This window comes from Perognathus longimembris, chromosome 20 (genome assembly GCF_023159225.1).
Source record: "Perognathus longimembris pacificus isolate PPM17 chromosome 20, ASM2315922v1, whole genome shotgun sequence".
NCBI lineage: Eukaryota > Metazoa > Chordata > Mammalia > Rodentia > Heteromyidae > Perognathus > Perognathus longimembris.
The window spans coordinates 9356677-9375251 of record NC_063180.1 but is presented as its reverse complement, the minus strand read 5'-3'; positions in this window follow the sequence as shown (position 1 = coordinate 9375251).

Sequence of the window (18575 nt, the reverse complement as noted above, 5' to 3'; positions counted from 1 at the left end):
TCATTTCAATACATTCTACTAATTATTTCAACTATGTTATGTTTCACTTTGAAAGAAAGTGTATTTTACTTGAGTTATTACAAATATAATCAACCCTCACCCTTTTACACTTTGATTTTCAGGTAGAATTCAAACAAGGTAATGAATAAGGGACATAATATAATGTGAATCACACCAATACATTTGTTTTTGTTGCTAACAGATATCAAATACTTCTAAGTAAACAAAACATTAGCCATGTTTTCAAGATTTGATACAGATTTATCCTTCATTCTATATGTTTACTTTTTGGTCCTTTGCCATTCAAGCTTCTAAAGTTTAGGCCAAGTTTTTCAGTGTCATTTATGTTGTAGTTTCATATGATCACATATTAAAGCAAAAGCTGCCTTCTTTCTTGTCTCATATACATGTCCCTTCATCTAATCTAAGCCATAATTTACAGGACCTCATGAGAGTATTTCATGGAACCAGAAGGAGAAATAATCTATTGTTAAGGTGACAAAAATGCTCCTATGGACTGAGAACTAGCCTTCAGTATAAAATCTTCAATCACAGTAGCTCCCATACATACACAAACACTTAATTATTTCTGTGTAATTTACAAATTTTAGCATTAAGATACCTAAGTCTATCTTTGTAGAATTATCCAATTCTAGCATTGATAAAGAAAAGCATTAGCTCTACTCATCTCTGGTTATAAGGGAGTTTATATGCAACAAAAATCCATTCAGAAATGTGTTTGGAACTGATTATATATCTTAAAAGGCACATGAGGTGCTGCTGAAAAACAAATTACACTCATACAGACTTTTTCATTTGCATTTTACACATATTGCTTTCAAATTTTCTGTGTACTTTTTAACTTTTGGGAGCATCTAGCAATTGGGATATGTGTTCACAGGTTGTGAGCACAGATATTATATGCGTTCAGGAAAATATTTTTTGTCATTAAATGAGGTTAAAGGGCATCAGAGTTCATCCGTAAATCAACCAGCACCTAAGGCTACAGCCAGGCACAAGAAAGTCTGCAAAACATCATATTACCATGGAAGAGTGATTTGGATTTTATCACCATCCCAAAAAAAGCATCTTTAGGGAAAAAATATTTTCCAATTCCACTCCCAGGATATGATTAGTTTTCTATCTTCAGTACTGTATCTGTCTGTTATCTTTTAATTTGAACAGCGTGGCTAACCTTATTTCCTCTCTAAGCAATATTAAACCTTTCCAATTCTTTAGCCATCTGAAGTTTCTTATATTTTCATCTTTTGAGAAACAATGTTTTTAGAGTAAAAAGAAGGAAAATCTTGGTATTATTCAAGTTCAGGGGAGAGGTAGGCCCTTTCTGGCTGATATCACACCCAGTGCTTAACCATCTTCACTGCACTCTCCTTCATGACCCATTAGTACATGGTTAATTTTACAATGTTGAGCTGAAAAGTTGTCCTTGGAACAGGAGGTGGCCATTCACAAAAGAGCTACTCAGACTTCTTACTGTAGCTTTGTCATTCCTAGACCCGAGGGCTCCGAGTCCCTCAAATGACTGATCACCCCTCAATCTGTGACAAATGCCAAGGGTAAAAGTGTGTGTATTTTGTACAGTTGTGCTTTTGGCATTGTGATGGAAGAATTTTTTACTTCATCATTTGCAGGACTGGGAAACTTCATGTGGCAGTAGGATCCAGTGTTTCAGCATGCTTTAGTATGGGAAAGGGTAGTCAAATTCCAGAAATTATAAGTAATGAAAAATTCAAACATAATTTTCCATTTTCTAGGCATGATGTTTAATGATACCTTGAAATGATTAAATATAATATACATTTACTTCTAGAAAGGAATAAAGGCTTGTGATGATAAAGTGTACAATTATTTTTATCAACAGTGTTTGTTAGTGCCTTCTTTCAACAGCTGGTTTTCCTCCTGTAGACATCTCTAATATCTTTACTTTCACCTTAGTCTCATTTCTCCATGAAATACCTTCAAGTAAACAGATTCACCCTGAGATCTTAGATTAAGTTGATTTTTATGAAAAAGCTTTACTTGAGTAAAATTCCTTTTAGTTAATATTTTTAAAAAGGTCCCTCAAAAGCACTTTTTTCCTTTTGGTACAAAGTTTGAACTGAAGGAATTGGGGCTAATCCATGTTGTCACAATTACTGTACCACATGTGACTCCACACCCTGCGATCATCCTAGTGGTGCTGGCTTTCTACCCATGATTCTCAATGATCAGAAAGTATTTACAGCAATGTCAACAGCAATCTGGCTCTATCATGTCACTAAAAGTTCATTTATTGCTATTTCACTTTATGACCTTGATTCATTTTCATTTTCTTTCAACCACTTTATGGCACTTCACTTGAAGCCCAATAGGTTTTACACATTAATGTGTATTATTTGATGAGCTTTGAATGTAAGTTAATAAAACTGGCACTGTAATCACAATAATCACATTTCCATCACCTCCAAACCTATTTTACTCATTAACTTATTCACTCACTTATTCATTCAAATATTTATAATTTCTGCTTTTCTGGTAGAATCTTCCATTTTCTCCATTGCTGGCCAGGAACACAGTCCTACTTACTTCTTCCCACATAGCTGGGGTGATCAGTGTCCACTACTGTGCACCACTTATTTATGAGGTCGATACTTTGTTAATAACATTTGCCTGGATTTGCCTTGGACCACACTCCTCAGATGTTCATCTCCTGAGAAAATAGGATTACTGGTGTGTGATACTGTGAAGAGCCCTATCCTCAGTCACAGGGTATTGCTGGACTTCTGCTTTTCACTGTGTATTTGTTTATAAAATTTAAGATTATTTATACATTCCATTTTACTCCTATTTTTTCTCTTGCCTTTTTTTCTCAGAATAATGGTTTTCAGAATCAATAATAATTCTTTGAATATGCAGTGTTTGTTCTTTTATTACTGAATAAGAATACACTATAATTTATTTCTGTTACAGATTATGATATTTGGATTATTTCAAGTGAGGGACTATTAGAAATAAAGCCTTTCTATATATTTGTGGTAAGCATATACATTATGTGGAACTATATGCTTATTTATTTTTAATGAATACACAGGAATTAGCTAGGTTTATAAAGTAGCCATGTTTTTAGGTATTATTTTAATATTTTAAGAAATTGCCAAGCAATGTTTTACACTAATTTACATTTCCACTGAGTCATATCTTAGCATCCTGAGTGGTGCAGGAACATAGGCAAATTTTTTGTGTGGATTTATATTTTATTCTCTACTTGTTATATTAATTTGTTTTTCTTATCCTCTAAGAGTATACTTTGTATAATTTCAGTCCTATAACATTTGTAAAGACATATTCTGTGTCTCATATAGAGTTTAATGATCCATGTAAATGTGTAAAAAAAATAGTATGCTCTTTTGTGGTTTTGCAAAGTATACTATAAATTTCACTTAGACCAAGGTGGTCTGGAGTGATCAACCATTAAGTATAAAATAGGTGGTGAATCTTCATTATTTTCTTCCATACCTTATTGGACCATGCCACATGCAGTTTGAAATCATGTTAGTGGGTGTATAAGCATTTATGGTAATAGGTCTAATGAATTCATCCTATGATAATTTAATGATTCTCTTAATTCCTAGAATTCCTTGTGGTGATGTATCATTTTTCTAATGTTAATAAACTTACTCTACTTTTTTCCATGATTTTAAGCAATATATACATATACGTATATAATTTTAAATCCATCTGTGATTTTAAAATGAAAGTTGCTTTGTTATCAACAGCTTATAATTAGGTGTTGTTTTCAAATCCAGCATTATAATTTCTGCTGTGTAATTTGTTGCTACAGTTATTTCTAGAATGCTTGTTTTCTTCACAGGTTGAAATCTCATTTTGTTTCCTTTACATTTTTCTTTTCCTTTGGATTGACAGATCTTATTTTTTCTGTTTCACCACTATTATAGATTTATATTTCTATTAGGTTTTTCTTTAGAGATTGCTTCTATGGTCACAGTATATAACTGTACCATCAAGGGTACACACAAGAGCATGTGGTGTAATGATGTTATAGTAGGGTACTTCCATTTCCCCTTCCCAGTTAGTATGTTGTCTTATATTTTACTTCCATGCACACTTACATAATGCTGTTATTTTTTACTGACATAAAAATTAATGCATTCAAAAAACTTGAATACTAAGAATTAATGTAAAGTAACCACTTACTACATTTTTATCATTCTTCTGCATACATGTCTAGAGTCTTCTCATTTGGCTGGTAGGTATCTTCTGATAAGTCCATCTCAAAACTTAATTAGCACATACTGAGCCATTGTTGCTAGTAAAACTACATGATCAGTTTCCTGCCAAACGTATTTAAAAAATCTGTGTCAACTGAAGTAGGTCCACTTTCTGTGTGTAAATACGAGAATATTTTGTATTTGTTTATGATCCACTAGCATTGAGCTCATGGCAATAGTACCATGTCACACTCTTGTACAAAAGATCAAGTAACACATATATTTTCCCTGCAATGCACTTGATAAGCCTTATTGTGTTTGTGAGGAAACAGAACTTTAGGCCTACACTTGGACACCATTTTCATAAGAAAATCTGGTGATACAAAGTACATAGATATGAAATCTGGCTGAAGTAGATTGAAACAGTGCAAAAATTACTCACGGAGTTAAAGCGTGAATCTGTCATTCTCTTCAATATTACTCCTCATTTTGAAATTGGATATCCAGAAAGAAAACCCACACAACACATTAGACTCAGTCTGTTGGACAATTTTCTAATCATGATTTTGCCACACATACTTCATCAACTTGATGTCACAGTACAAATGCTATGTTATTCTAATTAACAATAACTCTATGACATACAAAACCTCCAATGCTCAAGAATCCTTTTTCATTACTAACAGCAGTCTCTCCCATTTGTTCCTCATACTACCCTAGGGAACAATCCATTGAATGCAGTGGAATCTACCATTTGTGAGCCCCTCTGATTACCACCCTCCTCTTGTTGTAGTTCTTACTTTTTTTTTTTCAAATTTTAATTATCAAACTGATGTACAGAGAGGTTACAGTTTCATACCTTAGGCATTGGATACTTTTCTTGTACTGTTTGTTACCTTGTCCCTCATACCGCCCTCCCTCCTCCCCCTTTAGACTTAGATTCCAGTCTACCATCCCTCTTAGTCTAGCCTGTTCTCAAGCCCATAAAGACAATGCCTTCCACTATATTATGTAATGCCATTGTAATTATATAGCATGTCTTTTCTCAGTCTATATAAATAGATGATAATTTAGAAAAATAAAACAAAATAAACATAAAGCCAGTGACTCTGGCTGAGTTATTTTCAACATAAGTTAAGAACAATACTAGTGCTCCAAGGAACCAAATTCATTATCTATTTAAATTCGTTAAACCAATACTTGACAAAACTGCCATATTGAAAACTGTCTTCCTTAGCCAAGAACCAGTAACTCACATCTATAGTTCTAGCTACTCAGTGAGTGGTGATCTAGAGGTTGGCAATTTGAGGCCAGCCCAGGGAAGAAAGTTTACCTGAGTCCATCCCCAAAGTAACTAGGGCTAGGGTGTGGCTCAAGTGGTAGAGCAGCAGCTGAGCAAGTACAAGTGCACCACCCCTCAAATCTCTTCTCCTAATACTGATATTGACTATTGCTGTGCTGATAAAAATAAATTCAGCATCTAAAAGAAAACATATATGTAAATAACATGTATGTAAAAACAAGTATGTAAATAAACTTACCAAAGAATATAAATACATCCATTCTTCTTTTTTTAATTATTTACAAATAGTTGTCACTGTATCAATGTAACATGTCCTGTCATTCCTTCTATTAATTGCCATACGTATCCCCACTCATCTCAAGTTTTCTATATTTCTACTTTCACAAATGTATTTTGAATACAATGACTATATTTATTCACTCACTATTCGAGCCACAGCTCCACTTCTGCTTTTTTGTTACTTTGTTTTATTTACATTTTTGAACATTTATGCATGAAAATGGCTCTGTATGTGTCTACATATTAGGTCTAACATCCATATATGAGAGAAAAAATATGCCCTTTGTCTTTTAGAACCTGGCTTGTGTCACTCAATTTGATATTTTCAGTATTCTTGTGTTTCCCTGAAAATGACATCATATTATTCTTCTTGACTTCTTGATATATGAATAAAATTTCATTTTATTGACCTATTCATCAGTTTTAGGGCATTAACAATGATGCCATGTATTGTGAATAGTGCTGCAAAAAAAAGAGATGTGTACGTACCTTTATTTTACTCTGGCTTAAAATCTTTCAGATAAATGCACAAGAGTTATAAGATAGCTACAGCCCTGGTTCTAGGGGTTCTAGCTTGAGCTGCCACCACATTTTGCCTTCATCCATGTGGCATTGGCTTTGTAGGCAGAGGGCAAGAGTTGTACTCCATTTAGGTTTTAAAGGAAAATCTGGAGGCCAAGCAGTATATGGTAGAATCAAAATATCTGCTGTCAACTCTAGAGTTAATAATGTATGAAGGTCTGAATTTGGAGCTGAAGTTTCAGTGGACTACAGGGAGGAAGAGGTGGTAGGAATACATATCCAGGAGAGCCATAAGCCATGAGTGGTACAAACTGAAGGGAAAGACCACATAGGCTACAGCTAGCAAGTCCAATGGAACAGTGCTGCCCAAGCCCTTTGGATCTTACATCACACTACCACAAACCCCAGGTGATGGTCATTTAACTATTATATTTAATTTTTCCTGTCATGTTTTATTCTTCCTTTCTATGTCTCAATTTGTTATTAAAATGGTAATTTTGTGCACATTTGTATGTTGTAATATATAATTTGTTTTCTCATTCTACAGAGCCTTGCAACTGAGTTGATTTGAGACTCAGAAGACACTTTGGATTTGAAGTTTTGAGCAATATTGTGTGAAACTGTAAGGATTCTAAGATGAAGTGAATAAATGTATCCTGCATTCAGATGCGCATGACCTTCTGTTGGGGGCAGGAGTTGAATGGCTGCTAAGATTAAATGTGATGTGCATAGGTAGATAGTTGACAAGGGGTGGGTTGTGATGGTTAATCTGGTGAAGATGATGGGATTGAGAAGTGTCTAGAAGATTAGGAAAGCACACCTCTGTTATGTCTATGAAGACATTTCCAAGGAGGAGTAACTAAGCTGGAAACACCTGCTCCAAATAGGGGACCCTCTATCCTGTAAATTGGGGCCCAGATGAAATACAGAAGGAAAAGCCAGAAAAAAGTTCTTGAGCTCCTCTCTTTTCTCTTCCTTCTTTCCTTCCTTTTTTCTCCCCCTCTCCCTCCTTTTTCCAGGTTTGCTCATCTCTCACTTCTTACCTCACCTTTTCCTCCTATTTTCTCTCTCCTTTCTGCCTCCTTGTCCCCTGCCATAATTGATTCAAGCTATGAGCCATACTAAACTATACCTTCCGTAAGGTGTTTTCTCAGATATTTATTACTGGTGTAGTGTTTAAAGCTTTTTGTCTTGAGCAGATTGTTGTTATGCTCATGTTCCACCTTTGATGCTGAGTTTCCTGTGCCTAAAATTAGGTATTCTACTTTTCTTCCAGATATTCCTCCTGCCTTAGAATCTGACTTCCAGTTATATCCAGCTTAAGCTATTGCTTTGTAAGTTTTTCTAGTCATTTTCATAGATGTTCATCTTCCATGTTAAACCTCAGGCACAAGTTAATATGAGACTGGTGTGCTATCTCCTCAGGTGGTTGAGTCTGCATGATAAGCTCCCTGGCTTTGCTTTTCCCTGATTTTACCCTATCTTGTTTGCCTACTTGACTTTCTAAAACTGGTTTTTGTCTTACGAGTTGGCTGTATGCCTTCCATTCCCTTGCTGTGTTTGCAATTTCAGTATTTCAGTACTTCCCCTGGCCTGGAAGTTGATAGTTTTGCATCTTTTTTCTCCTTTAGTGGTAAAAGTTACCTAGGTGCTTCCCAACTGCTGACTCAATTCAAACTGAAACTTCATATTCCTTTGGTCTCCTCCTCCTCCTCCTTCCCTTTCCCTTCCTCCTCCCCTTTTCCCTCCCCATGCCTCCTCCCTCTGCCTTCCCCCTCCCCCTCCCCCCTTGGATCTTGCTGAATCCTTTTGTTCCTGTATTCCTGAACGGATTTCTTTTCACTTATTATGTACAACATTTCCTACTCTACCTGATGGACTTGGATTTCTCACTGCCATCACTGTCTTACTTTTACATTGACTTCCACTATGGGTAACATCTCTGGCTTGAAACATGTGTTTTAAAACCAAAATATGGTAATTGGTAAAGACTGCTGGGGCAATCCCTAGAGTGTAAATGTTCATCTGAACAGTTATGTAGTTTATTAAGGGTGACTGACACAGAGTGACCCCAAGTATTAGGGCTCTGGCATTGAACTAATCCAAGCTGGAGAATATTTTGCAGTTTCTCTGTCCCTTGGTTGATGTGGCTAGGATGGACCCCGCTAACTCTGAGGTTGCACATGTTCTCAGTCTTGGCCTTGAAAGCCCTGCATTGTCTCACCTTCTCACTGCCAATTTGTCCAAGGCAGCATTGTGTTTAATAGGCCTACCATGGACTGTTGGGATATTTATGCTGAGTTGAACACTATTGGTGGTCTTCAAGGTTTCCCTGGGCAGTTTGTGATGTTCAATTTGGAATTGATCCCAGCTGCATAGAATGCTTCCAGGCCACCCACCCCCTTTGTTTGATGGTACAAGGCTCATTCTCAGTGGTCATGGACAAGAGCCTGCCCAGGTTGAACCCTTCATCTACCTTGAGTGTAGCTCCAGATGATGGTTTTCTGATGTTCCTCACTCCACTACTCTGTGAGAGGAGGTACATTCTTCATTGCTGGCAGTTGTGGCAGCTCTGGGTGGTTTGCTCTTTGTAGCTGTGTAATTAGTCTCATGAGATGATGGTCAGAGTCCTCACCCTCCACAACATGGAAGTTCTTGGTGTTCACTGAAAAGAGGCCTTCGCAGTTTTACTTCATCTTTATTAGTGGAACTACTACCAGAAAACGGTTATCTGGTGGTCCTGCCCTCTACTACTTGGGAGCCAATAATATATATTCCCCATTTTTTGTAATGATAGAGGAGGTCCTGTGTGTGTAGTGTCACCTAATCAGTAGTGGAAGTGACCCCTGAAAGTACTGTTCAATATTCAGGTAGCTTGGCATTCACCCCTCTGGGAATTCAGTTCATGCACACCCTTGTTGGTGGCTGGTCCCCCATATGGAGCGTCCTATCCTATGTGATGGTCTGTGTTTCCGTGCTGTATCACAAATGTCCTCGAACTCTGCAAAGCACTAAGAAACCACAGCTAAAACTTCATAGAAGAATTGGAGCTCTGGAATAAACCTTCTCTCTCACCCTAGAATCTGAAGCAAGGTAAAATTTTTAGACAATAGAAGCTTAGAATGTGAAAGTCCATCAGGGGATGTCTCACTGTCCATGCTGAGTGGAACAGTAGACATGGATGGAGAAAATTTCATGACCACCCTACCTGGGGTCGAGCCATATGCCATTTTTTATTATCATATGTTACTCTGTACTTGTCTTTTGCAGTTGGGAAGGCTGCATCTGGGAAGTTGGAATTGGTAGGCAGGAGGCCAGAAAACAAAAAGCAAGGGAATTAATTGTCTTTAAGGAATTGTTGGGATTGGCTCTTGCTAACTGCAGGCTTGACATAAACTCCTCTTCTAACCTCTAACATGTTTTAGATCCTAGCCAGGATCAATTAAAGCTGTCTTCTATACCCTCAAGTGCATGCTTGCTTGGTACACCTTACCTTAAATGGAGTTCAATTTACTTAGCATCATCTTATGTGATCATAAGGGTATAGCTATTGGACTCTTGTGATCCTCTGCTTTGACTTGCCTAAGCCTGTGCTAATTATTCCCTATGAGGGAAACCATAGAGTCCATGTTTCTTTGGATCTGGCTCACTTCACTTAGTATAATTTTTTCCAAGTCCTTCCATTTCCTTACCAATGGGGCAATGTCATTCTTTCTCATAGAGACATAAAATTCCCTTGAGTACATGTACAACATTTTCCTGATCCATTTGTCTACTGAGGGGCATCTGGGGTGGTTCCATATTTTAGCTATGACAAATTGTGCTGCGATGAATATTGCTGTGCTGGTGGCTTTAGTGTGTTCTTGTTTGTGGTCTTTTGGGTAGATGCCCAAAAGTGGGGCTGCTGGGTCATAGGGGAGCTCTATGTTTAGCCTTCTGAGGAATCTCCATACCACTTGCCAGAGTGGCTGAACCAGTTTACATTCCCACCAACAATGAAGAAGGGTTCCCTTTTGGCCACATCCCCTCCAACATTTATCATTGTTAGTTTTCTTGATAATGGACATTATTACTGGGGTGAGATGGAATCTCAGTGTTGTTTTGATTTGCATTTCTTTTATGGCCAGTGATGTAGAGCACTTTTTCATATGTCTCTTGGCCATTCTCATTGGCTCATCAGAGAAGTCTCTTTTTAAGTCTTTAGCCCACTTGTTGAGGGGACTTATTGGTTCTTTGAAGTTTTGTTTTGGAGGAATGTAATTTTTTTAGTTCTGCATATATTTTAGATATGAGGTCTTTGTCTGTTGTATGGCCGGTAAAGATCTTTTCCCAATCTGTAGGCTTTCTATTTATCTTGGGAGCCATGTCCTTTGCCCTGCAGTAGCTCTGCAATTTGATGCAGTCCCACTTGTCCATCCTGAAGACCAATGGACAGAATTGAAGACCCAGAGATGAACCCACAGAACTATTCCTACTTAATCTTTGTTAAAGGAACTAAAACATTGGATGGAAGAAAGCCTCTTTAACAAATGGTGCTGGTAAAACTGGTTCAACACATGCAACAAACTTAAACTAGATCCTTATAAATCACCCTGCACCAAAATCAATTCCAAATGGATCAAAGACCTCGAAATTAAAACAGATACCCTGAAAACACTAAAGGAAGGAGTAGGAGAAACACTTGGGCTCCTTGGCACAGGACGGAACTTCCCTAATAAATTGGCATGCTTTTAAGAAGGCATGGATGCTAACTCTGGAGCTACACTAACTTGATTCAGAGTCTTCACCTTCCTTAACTCTGTATCTTGTAAGACAGCTTCGACTACTTACCTTCTGTTTTAAATGGAGTTAAGAGCATTGTGAATTGTGGTGAATGTAAAATGACATTGTCCCTTTGTACTCAATTAATGATCCCCAAGACCAGTACAGAATGCCGTCACTGGAGGATGTTGGAGACTGGTGAGTCTAGTTTCATCTGCACCTCATCAGAGTCTGCAAACAGAGTTCTCAGGTGATTCCAATACATTTTAAACTTAATGTAATAAGTTAGTGAATGTCATTGTAAATTAGCATCATTACTATCTTCTTTGGTTTCGTTCTCAAAACTCAATCTATGAATGTCTACTTGATAATTTTGTCAGACTTGCCCTTCCAATTATATTATCTACATGACATTTTATAGTAAATTTTTATTCAAAATCTGAGTGTGCCATTGAATGTTATGTTCTGCCGCAATGGGATCATATTTCTAGAACTCATAGTGTTGTCTAGTAAACAGCAAGCACTCAGTTAACAAGTACACATTTGAAAAGTCTGTCATTGTGAAAATGCCAATCAAAATTGACACCTTTTTCTAGCTTAGGAAATTTGTATACATCTTCCTAGGCAAAATTTTAGTTTATACTTCATTACAATCTTTTCTATTTCCATAGATTTACTATTCAGGTAGTGACATGGAATTAGGTATTTCCACATTAGTAAGAAAAGTGAGCAATATAACCTAATCAACCTTAGTGGTGCTGCAACACAGAATAGATTAAAATCCAGCCATTTCCTTTGCCACATTACCTATATAACTGAGAAGTCTATCACGGAGTTTATATAGACTGTGAGTTAGAGTTTTAAAGAACAAATAAAATCATGAGTATATTTAGTGGTCGGGCAGTGCTTCTTCTGATGATGAAGAATAGCACATCTCTACACAAAGCACAAGTGATGGGGCCAGCTCAGAGTAAAGCAGAAAATCTGTTCAAAGATTCACTGCAGCTGGGTTCTGGTGGCTCATGCCTGTAATCTTAGCAACTCTAGAGGCTGAAATCTGAAGACTGCATTTTTTTTTGTTTTTTTTTTAAAGTTTTTATTATAAAAGTGATGTACAGAGAGGTTACAGTTTCATACGTTAGGCATTGGATACATTTCTTGTACTGTTTGTTGCCTTGTCCCTCATACCCACCTCCCCCCTCCCCCTTTCCCCCCCTGAGGTGTTCAGTTCACTTACATCAAACAGTTTTGCAAGTATTGCTTTTGTTGTTGTTTCTCTTATTTTACCCTTTGTCTCTCAATTTTGGTATTCCCTTTCAATTTCCTAATTCTAATACCAGTATACACGGTTTCCAATATACTCAGATAAGATTACAGAGATAGTGTAGATACAATCACAAGAAGGTGATACAAGAACATCATCAATAGTGGAAACTACAGATACACATGGGATGTTGAAAGTAGTTACAACTGTGATATAACAATCATTTCCATAATATGGAGTTCATTTCACTTAGCATCATCTTATGTGATCAAAATGGTATAGCTATTGGGCTCTTGTGATCCTCTGCTGTGACTTGCCTAAACCTGTACTAATTATTCCCAATAAGGGAGACCATAGAGTCCATGTTTCTTTGGGTCTGGCTCACTTCACTTAGTATAATTTTTTCCAAGTCTGAAGACTGCATTTTGAAGCCACGCCAGGCAAGGCTGGCTTCATCTCCAATGGACTTCCAAAAAGCCTCCGGTGGTGGTCTGATTCAAGTTATAGGGTACTAGTCTCAAGCATAAAGCCCTGAAACAGTGCCTAGGTTCTGAGTTCAAGCCCCAGTACTGGAACAAAAAGTGTCTCACCGGATTTGGGGAACCTACAGAGATGCAGAGATACATATGCTGTAGACAGTCCTTTAGACTCTTTGACTGCTTATGCAAAGTTTGCAAAATTTGTTAGGAATAATGACTGAGAGCTGAGAAGCTATGAACTATTATATCCATGTGGTAGCAGTATTGTAAGATGACAAATCCACCTTCCCTCGGGCTAAGAAGTGAGAAAAGGACAGTGCGCTCTACATGTATTTTCCAGTTACCATGATGGTATGTGACTGGTCACTCTGGATTCTAGAACTAATAGTGATGAAAGTGACACAAGAGAAATGAGATTGACTACTTTTACCTTTAAATCATGAGACAATGTAGGTGGCTTCACAAATCACTGAACTAGAAATAAACCCCTTAGCGGCAGAAAATGCTAATAATAGGGGCTCTAACTTTATAGCAGTTCCTCAATTGATCCTATGCTCTCAGTCTTAGAGTTTGGAAGTAGAAGGAAGTTACAGAATTATACTGATTGAAAGTTTTGTGAAAGAGGGACTTAGAATATTGCCTAGGCTGAGCATAAGCAATTTTTTCTGTCTCCTCATTGCAAGTAACTGAGACAATAGGTATGTACCACCAGGTCTAAGTTACTGTGTGTGTGTGTGTGTGTGTGTGTGTGTGTGTGTGTGTGTGTGTGTGTGTGTGTGTGTGTGTTTAATTAGAAATACTTCATGGATTTTACATTGCTAGGATGAGGATCTTCAATCAAATCTATAATGAAATTGTGAAAGGAAAGGCATGGAATGAAGTTAACTTACCCAAATGAACCTAGTAACTTCCTATTGTCTACTTGCTCCTGGACATGGATCAGCTTTTCATAATGTATGCATTGACAGAAACCATAAGGATGGTTTGGAAAAATCTACTTGTTATCAGAACTGATTTGATTCTTCAGGAGTATGATATACTCCTTGATTTCTGTTTTCCCTTTCTTATAAAAACTGATGAACTGGTATTAGATAGTATGAGTAATTCACTATATTATCAAAAGCACTTTGCTACCCATCATTATATTATTCTAACAACCTTCATTTAGGAACAATATTTCTCTCCATTTCCTTTATTCAAATTGGAATTCAGAAATTTCTGCCATGTTCTTCCAACTAATCAGTGTTACAAAGGCAACTCATAGCCAATTTTTACTCCTGATTATGATCATTCTGACTAGAGGGAGATGGAATCACAGTGTTGTCTTAATTCATATTTTCTTTCTTGGCCAGACTGTGGCTATATCATTCCAGATTGTGCTAAGTGTAATTGAGGGCTTAATAATTTCATAGTCATTTTAGAAAAATCTGTTAATTCCTATAAGGAAAAATCATTGACATTACATGTTTTTGTCTTTTGTTGGTGTTTTTTTGAAATTTTATTTTTGAGTTCTCTAAATCTGTAAGTTAGAGAAAGAAAGCTATTTAACATAGTAATCCATGCTCACACAGATAGGTTTTTCTCTAATTACTGAGAGAAGTAGAAGAAAGAAGTTAAAAAGGAATAGGAGTCATTTGTTGATACTTGTTTATTTCAAAACATGTTCCTTTCCCTTTTCTTTATTGGGGATATCATTGACATTTTTTAAATTATTTATTGTCAAAGTGATGTACAGAGAGATTACAGTTTCATACGTTAGGCGGTGAGTACATTTCTTATCAAACTTGGTTTCCTCCTTCCACACTGTTCTCCTTCCTCTCCCCTACTTCCCCCCGCTCATGAGTTGTACAGTTGGATTATGGCATATAGGTTTGTAAGTATTGCTGTTATAACAGCAATTGCAATTGCAATAGCAACAGCAATACTTACCTTTATTTCTCCATTTTGATGTTCCCCTTCCTTCCCTAGTTCCAATAAATGTATATACAATACCCAGGGTACCAAAATCAGTAACAGTGACATCTGTGATAAAACCCTGTGGAAGAAAGACCAAAAAATGGCATAATTTCATGTGTTACCTTGAAAAAACAACAACAATGGTAAACCACTTATTTCGATAACAGCATTTGTTTCCCTTTGAAGATAAACACTATGTTTTTTCTCACATATGTGAAAAGTATACCTAAATAACCTAAAACAAAGCAAAAGAAAAAGCAGGAAAATGTCATCTGGGGAGAGAATGTGAAAAGACAAGATGCTGAAGGAGGTATATGATCTAAATACATTTTATGCATATATGAAAACAATAATTAAATATTTAAAAATTACACAAAATTGAGATTTTTTAAAGGAGCTGGTGAGGAGAAAAGAAGAAAGTTAATAAATAATTAAAGTTGATTGAAGTAAAGTATATTGTAACATGGAAAGACCACAAACTCCTCCCAATATAAGCTAATGAAAGTAATTTAAGAATACAGTGCCCATAAAAAGGAAAGGAAATTACTGAGAAAACATATGTAAATATGAAAATGTTGTTCCAAAAATGAATTTAAAAATTAATGCACAGAAACAATCTCTTTCAGTAAGCATTAGATGAGAGCTACTTATTTAATCAATACACCAGGTAATGCTGTGATCCAGTAAAACTGAGTTGCTTTCTGGGCAAGATGAGAATCATAGAACTTTGCCTACAAAACAAACATGATGTTGAATCAGAACAATTCTGGAAACGTTATTTTTTTATTTTTCTGTTGCCTGGGAAATCAGCCTCTAGTATCTATTTCAAAAGTACATATTAAACATAAGCGGGACAGTGCCAGGAAGAAAGGTTCAGTGGAAAAGCCAAATCTCAGGATGTGCCAGAGAAACAGACTCCAAAGGAAGTTGAAAGAGAAACTGATGATAAAGTCCTATGTCTTATGTTATCACTTGCTGTGCAACAAATTACTCAAAAGCTTATCATCTTTACACAACACATTTATCAACTCAGAGTTTCTGAGAGGAGTCTGCTCAGCTGGAGCCTCTGCTTCTAGTTTCTTAGAAGGCTGCAACCAAGGGATTGGCACAGAATCATCCCTCTTCTCTAAAGACTTGCCTATGGAAGTGTCCACTTGCAAGTTAACCATGTAGCTGGCAGGAGTTTACTTCCTTATCAGAGGCTGTATTGAGAGCCTTAATTCTCCACTGGCAGTTGGCAAGAGTCTCCCCAGTTCTCTGCCAGGTCTTTAACTATAGCAGTTGGTTTGCAAGTCAAGTAGATAAGAAGGAGGTAACCTGCTATCAAGATGGAAGTCCCAATCTTCTCTAATGTAATCGTTGAAAGTCATGACATATATTATTGATTATAAGCCAGTTATTTAAAGGGAAGATATCACACAAGGCCATTAGTACCAGGAAATAGAGATGGCAAAGAACTGCCTTTGAAGTCTGACAACTGTATCATGAAGAAGTGTATAGAAGATAAATGTATTCATTCCTTGACTTATGTAACTGTAACCCCTCAGTACGTTACCTTTACAATAAAAAAGAAGAGAAATAATTAATCTTCCCCTGGTTAAATATAAATAAGTTTGCAGGTTTGTCTGTGTTCCAAATTTCCAAGTAATCAAGGTGTATTTTTATAATGCTAATACAGATTTTGGATCAAAGAAAAGAAATAAAAGAAAATTTGGGAAATATAGAGAGAAAATAACTTTGTGTGTTCTGGTTTCACAGGAATATTCCCTTTTCCCTCCTCAACAGAGTTAACCCTTATATGAACTAATACCCACTTAGGAAAGTAACATGACCTCCAATCAGGGAAAAGACCACACCAGACCAGACCATGAGATTGTCTAAAGTATCAAAAATACCTGCATTCCCTTGTTATCATAACATAGATACATTGTAAAATCAAGCACTCAAGTTACAAAATACTTTCAACAATTTAGGAAAGAAAAATATTCTTGCTTATCAATAGTCATTAAAATAATCTCTTGGAAAAATGCTCCAAAGAAAGATCATGAATAATCAATAGCATGATAATATTTTCTACTTACCTAATTAGCAACTTTTATTTCCATTTCATAGGAAATCTATGCATATGAAATATATAAGTTGATTACATAAACTGATTGCATAAATTGATTGCATTTGATCATATGACTTGATAACATGTAACATGAATTTAAAATGTAAGTTCTAGTTTCCAAACTTAGATCTATATGCTCCCTAAACGTTTTAGAAATCTCTACCCAGGACCTAATCAAAAATTTTAAGGCAAATAGATTTTTGTTATTGATAACATTAGGTCATTGGAAGCCATTGATATGAATACTATATATACATATGCATATGTATACATGGGAAGTACTTTAAAGGGCTCCCAAGCCAGGCTTAATTTTAATAATTCTTAAAAATGTTCAACAGACATTTTATATATTTTTCCTTAGAGCTTAGATTTATTATATTTAAATAAAAGAAAATGAGTGAGAAGTAAAAGAAGCATAGGGTGAAGGTCAGACTACCTCACAGGCAAGCTTCAAACATTGCTTTTACCAAGAAACTACACAGGAAATGCTTAATTCCATGGCATTTAATTGTAGCAACATCTAAGAAATGTTGTCTACAAGACAGATCATTAAAGGCTCAGTGCCCAAGGATTTGATGGGAGCTGTTCATCTAAGTGCTCACTGGCTATCATGTACCACAGTACTGAATATACTAGAAAGAAAGAAAGTACTCACATAAACCATTAAATTGCACAGAGAGTTTAGGAATTGTGATTTACTTATTACTTCTGGGAATGGCAAGAACACATCCTGTGATTCAAGTTCTCAGAATAAGCCACACATAAGACTTGTACAGCTACTTTTTTCCACACATAACTAGAAAGAATAACTGGAAAACTAGTGTGTTCACAAATGCATAACTAATTATCCTCATGAGTGCTTAATAAATAGTAAAGGTATACTAAGAAGAAAGTGAGGTTAATTTTTGAGGAATTTTTGGGGGGAAGGAGCAAAGGCTGAGATGGAAATCTACAAGAATAAAAGAATTGCCAGGGAAGAGAACCTGTGAATGAAGGTGCAGACTGTAGCTATCCAGGAATCAGAAAGATTAAGTCTTTCTCTCTCTCTCTCTCTCTCCCTCTCTATTTCTGTGTGTGTGTGTGTGTGTGTGTGTGTGTGTGTGTGTGTGTGCGTGCGCCCACATGCCCACCAGTCCTGAGGCTTGAACTTGGGGCCAGGGAACTGTCCCTAAGCTTTTGTGCTCAAGGTTAGTGCTCGACATTTGAGTCACAGCTCCACTTCTATATTTTTTTTTTTGGGGGGGGGGTTAATTGGAGATAGGAGTCTCATGGACTTCCATGCCAGGGCTGGCTTTGAATCTTAATCTCAGCTTTTTGTGTAGGTATGAGTCACAGGCCCTAAAGATAAATTTTTCTTAAAGGCAGATGAAGATGAGGTTTGAAAGAGAATTTTGGATTGCCTAGATGCTTAATGCATTAAAAATATGATGACGACTATTTTGGTAGAATTATTTCTTCTAAAAATGATTGGATCAAATTTATCAGTGAATATATCTGGACCTAAGATTTTTTTTGTGGGGAGACTTTTAATTATTGCAATGCTTTTGCTTACTATGGGATGACTCAGATTTTCTGGATATTATTACATGTTAATAATGTGTGTTTTACTAGGAATTTACTCATCTAAATGATAAATTTTGTTGGAATAAATTTGCTTATTATATTATTT